This window comes from Garra rufa, chromosome 1 (assembly GCF_049309525.1).
Source record: "Garra rufa chromosome 1, GarRuf1.0, whole genome shotgun sequence".
Lineage (NCBI taxonomy): Eukaryota > Metazoa > Chordata > Actinopteri > Cypriniformes > Cyprinidae > Garra > Garra rufa.
In genome coordinates this window covers 96,028,103-96,033,413 of record NC_133361.1, presented here as the reverse complement: position 1 = coordinate 96,033,413, position 5,311 = coordinate 96,028,103, and the positions used below count along the sequence as shown (strand labels likewise).

Sequence of the window (5,311 nt, the reverse complement as noted above, 5' to 3'; positions counted from 1 at the left end):
ATGTGTGCAAGATTCAAATTATGTTGAAAAGACCAGTGCACAGGCTCTACATCAAGACAAGCAGAGTGGCGCAGCGGAAGCGTGCTGGGCCCATAACCCAGAGGTCGATGGATCGAAACCATCCTCTGCTAAGCTTGTTTCACTTTTATTCGTGCCCAAGTGCTTCAAGACAACTTGGAAATTTGTGCAAGAATCATGTTGTGTTGAAAAGACCAGTGCACGAGCTCTACACCAAGTCAAGCAGAGTGGCGCAGCGGAAGCGTGCTTGGCCCATAACCCAGAGGTCGATCCATCGAAACCATCCTCTGCTAAGCTTGTGTCTCTTTTATATGTGCCCAGGTGCTGCAAGACAATTTAGAAATTAGACAATTTAGAAAGACTTCTGAGCTTGTATATATGACAGAGCCCCGAAAAAAGAGAAATGTTCAGAGCCTGTTCGTGAAAACCTAAAGTCACTTGGTCCTCTCACAAAAGTTGTTCATCCAGAAGCTGAATGAGATGAAGAACTAAAAGAAAAAGTAAACAGCTGCATGATAGCCCCAGTGGCCTAATGGATAAGGCACTGACCTCATAAGCCAGGGATTGTGGGTTCGAGTCCCATCTGGGTTGACATTCAGCAGAGTGGCGCAGCGAAAGCGTGCTGGGCCCATAACCCAGTGGTCGATGGATTGAAACCGTCCTCTGCTAAGATTGTTTCACTTTTATATGTGCTCAGGTGCTGCAAGACAAGTTAGAAACGTGTGCCAGAATCAAGTGATGTTGAAAAGACCAGTGTACGAGCTCTACATCAAGGTGAGAAGAGTGGCGCAGCGGAAGCGTGCTGGGCCCATAACCCAGTGGTCGATGGATTGAAACCATCCTCTGCTGAGCTTGTTTCACTTTTATTTGTGCCCAAGTGCTTCAAGACAAGTTAGAAATTTGTGCAAGATTCGTTATGTTGAAAAGACCAGTGCACAGACTCTACATCAAGACGAGCAGAGTGGCGCAGCGGAAGCGTGCTGGGCCCATAACCCAGAGGTCGATGGATCGAAACCATCCTCTGCTAAGCTTGTTTCACTTTTATTTGTGCCCAAGTGCTTCAAGACAAGTTACAAATTTGTGCAAGAATCATGTTATGTTGAAAAGACCAGTGCACGAGCTCCACATCAAGTCAAGCAGAGTGGCGCAGCGGAAGCGTGCTGGGCCCATAACCCAGAGGTCGATGGATCGAAACCATCCTCTGCTAAGACTTCTGAGCTTGTATATATGACAGAGCCCTGAAAAAAGAGAAATGTTCAGAGCCTGTTCGTGAAAACCTAAAGTCACTTGGTCCTCACACAAAAGTTGTTCATCCAGAAGCTGAATGAGATGAAGAACTAAAAGAAAAAGTAAACAGCTGCTTGACAGCCCCAGTGGCCTAATGGATAAGGCACTGGCCTCCTAAGCCAGGTATTGTGGGTTCGAGTCCCATCTGGTGTGACTTTCAGCAGAGTGGCGCAGCGAAAGCGTGCTGGGCCCAGAAGTCGATGGATTGAAACCATCCTCTGCTAAGATTGTTTCACTTTTATATGTGCTCAGGTGCTGCAAGACAAGTTAGAAATGTGTGCCAGAATCAAGTGGTTTTGAAAAGACCGGCGTATGGTACTCTCATCAAGGAAAGCAGAGTGGCGCAGCGGAAGCGTGCTGGGCCCATAACCCAGAGGTCGATGAATCGAAACCATCCTCTGCTAAGACTTCTGAGCTTGTATATATGACAGAGCCCCCAAAAAAGAGAAATGTTCAGAGCCTGTTCATGAAAACCTAAAGTCACTTGGTCCTCTCACAATAGTTGTTCATCCAGAAGCTGAATGAGATGAAGAACTAAAAGAAAAAGTAAACAACTGCATGACAGCCCCAGTGGCCTAATGGATAAGGCACTGGCCTCCTAAGCCAGGGATTGTGGGTTCGAGTCCCATCTGGGGTGTCTTTCAGCAGAGTGGCGCAGCAAAGGCGTGCTGGGCCCATAACCCAGAAGTCGATGGATCGAAACCATCCTTTGCTAATCTTGTTTCACTTTTATATGTGCTCAGGTGCTGCAAGACAAGTTAGAAACGTGTGCCAGAATCAAGTGATGTTGAAAAGACCAGTGCACGAGCTCTATATCAAGGTGAGCAGAGTGGCGCAGCGGAAGCATGCTGGGCCCATAACCCAGAGGTCGATGGATCGAAACCATCCTCTGCTGAGCTTGTTTCACTTTTATTTGTGCCCAAGTGCTTCAAGACAAGTTAGAAGTTTCTGCAAGAATCATGTTATGTTGTCGGCGCAGATAGGCGTGTGGTTAGCGCGCCGACATATAGCGCTGGTGCGTCCCGGGTTCGAGTCCCGACTCGAGGACCTTTTCCGATCCCTCCCCTAATCTCTCTCCCAGTTCGCTTCCTGTCCTATCTGATCTTTCCTATCAATATAATAAAGGCAAAAAGGCCAAAAAATAAATCTTTAAACAAAAAAAAAAGAGAATCATGTTATGTTGAAAAGACCAGTGCACAAGCTCTACATCAAGTCAAGCAGAGTGGCGCAGCGGAAGCGTGCTGGGCCCATAACCCAGAGGTCGATGGATTGAAACCATCCTCTGCTAAGCTTGTTTCACTTTTATTTGTGCCCAAGTGCTTCAAGACAAATTGGAAATTTGTGCAAGAATCATGTTGTGTTGAAAAGACCAGTGCACGAGCTCTACATCAAGTCAAGCAAAGTGGCGCAGCGGAAGCGTGCTGGGCCCATAACCCAGAGGTCAATGGATTGAAACCGTCCTCTGCTAAGCTTGTTTCACTTTTATTTGTGCCCAAGTGCTTCAAGACAAGTTAGAAATTTGTGCAAGAATCATGTTATGTTGAAAAGACCAGTGCACGAGCTCTACATCAAGTCAAGCAGAGTGGTGCAGCGGAAGCGTGCTGGGCCCATAACCCAGAGGTCGATGGATCGAAACCATTCTCTGCTAAGACTTCTGAGCTTGTAGATGTAAGGCAGTATATTGTGTTGTCCACAAGATGTCGCTGTGACGCTGTTTTGTTAGGACATATACTGTTAACGTTGTTTGAGCTTCTTAATGCACCGTAGTGTTGATACGTGCATAATATGTGCGTAGTGCGCCATCTTCCCCGCAGTTCACGTTATCAATACTATAGGTAAGTCATGTTAACGGCAGTGGAAACTGAAATGTAAAATATATTTGTTGTTATCGCACTAAAGTTCAGTTCATTGAGATGTTTTGTGTTGTAAACTAAAAACGATCTAAATGCAAAGTAAAATAGAGAGTTAAAATGTTTTGTTAATTCTTTTGAACATGATTAATACGTGGTGGCTAATGCAAAGCTATGTATGATAATATAAGCATGTTATTCGATTGTATGTGCATTGAAATTGACTTTATGCAAGTTTAAAAATGCAATGAAAGTTTAAAAAAACTGAAGGCAGTTCACGTTATCAATACTATAGATGCCGTGCTGTGGAATAAACGGTCAAGCCACGATCCCAACGAACCCCTTTGTGTCTGCGTCTCATCTCTACCACCACGAACATACACAACACAACGCAGAGTAGCAGCGGCGGTGCTAGAGGCCGGTAAACGCGCAGAGAGAGAGAGAGAGAGGGTTACATATATATGACAGAGCCCCGAAAAGAGGGATGTTCAGAGCCTGTTTGTGAAAACCTAAAGTCACTTGGTCCTCTCACAAAAGTTGTTCATCCAGAAGCTGAATGAGATGAAGAACTAAAAGAAAAAGTAAACAGCTGCATGACAGCCCCAGTGGCCTAATAAAAGATGGGGAACAATAGTCTGTTAAGGGGGTGAAGAAAAGGAAGGAGGGGGAAGAAGGGGGGAAAAGAGAAAAAGAAAGAAAAAAAAGGAAAAAATGAGGAGAAAAGAAATGAAAGGGAATTTTATCTCTTTGAACTTCAAAGCAATGTTTATGGAGTGTATATTTACAATAAATTATCTGAAAAAAAAAATGTTTTCTCTATTTTCCTGTACATTTATATGGGAGTAAGGATGATCACAAGCTTTCCAGTTCATATTAGTGTTGCCATACATTGAAGTGTTTACTGAATGTTTTATTTATCAGTAATTATCACATAAATGATGTCCAAAAGAATGAAATTATTTGAATTAATGAATTTAAATAATATTTTATTAGATTTATATTACTGATTATTGATATCTTATTCAAAGGTTTTGCACTTTAAATATATTTCTGCTGTAGTTATGTTCTAAAACTTATAGTACAAAAAATTGTAAATTTATTTATTAAATAATCCCCAAATTTATCAACATTTTTAAAAGGGCCTATAACCGTTAAATGATACTGTAACAAAGACATACAAAAAGAGTTATTTAATCATGACCAAACTTTTATTTTTCAATCAGTCATAGCCAATTATTCATTATTCTTTTTTTTTTTACATTTTTATTCTTATAGTTATGTTGCATGTGCAGAAAACAGAATAATATCTCTTAATAATACTTTCTATTGTCCATGACTCTTGTGCATTTTTTGCAAGTGCAAAAGAACAGAAAACAGAGCTATACATATAAATAAAACCGTCCAATGTCCATGGCTCTTGTGCATTAACTGCATGTGAAAAGAACAGAAAGCACATAACAATACAAATGAATAAAACTTTAAAATATTAATGACTCCTGTGCATGTTTTGAAAGTGCTAAAGAACAGAAAACAAAACTATACTATTAAATAAAACTGTCTTAATGTCCATGGCACTAGTGCATTCATTGCAAGTGCAAAAGAACAGAAAGCAGAAAACAATACACATAAATAAAACTTTATACCCTTTATTTTTTGGACTCTTATGGATGGCACAGAGCTTGAAATGGTCTCTATCAGGCGACAACAATCTGGCCACTGGGCAAGTGGGGCAGTGGTGGTGAATGTATGCCTCTTCACGCTCTCCACCCCTGGAGTGACCCTGTGTCCAGCCTACTCTGGTGTCTGGCAGCAAACATCACTCTCTTCTTATTGTAATCCAGCAGGTTCTGCCAACTATATTGCTCACCTAAGGCGAGAGAGCATATAATACATGGCAAATGAGAAAACAAAACAAGTGGTAGTGTTAACATATGACAGGTCAAGAAGAGAAACTGACCTGATGGTTGGTGAGAGCCAGAGATGGCTGATTCCTGAGCTCCACAAGATACTCCGCAAGGCTGTCCACTTTGTCCAGCACACCAGCACTATGCAAAGCCTGTGAGAAAAATACAAAAAAAAATAATAATTAAATAAACAACATTATGAGTAAAGTGAAGTGGGACAAAAAAACAAAAACAAATAAATATAAATATTTT

At 41.7% G+C, this 5,311-nt stretch overlaps 1 non-coding gene across 1 annotated transcript; it reads left to right on the top strand.

Annotated features, from left to right (window-relative positions):
- The first annotated feature begins 1,869 nt into the window (after nt 1-1,869).
- On the top strand, nt 1,870-1,942 carry trnar-ccu (transfer RNA arginine (anticodon CCU)). Its single transcript has one exon. It is a non-coding gene; the product is annotated as a tRNA-Arg (tRNA).
- Nucleotides 1,943-5,311: the final 3,369 nt, after the last annotated feature.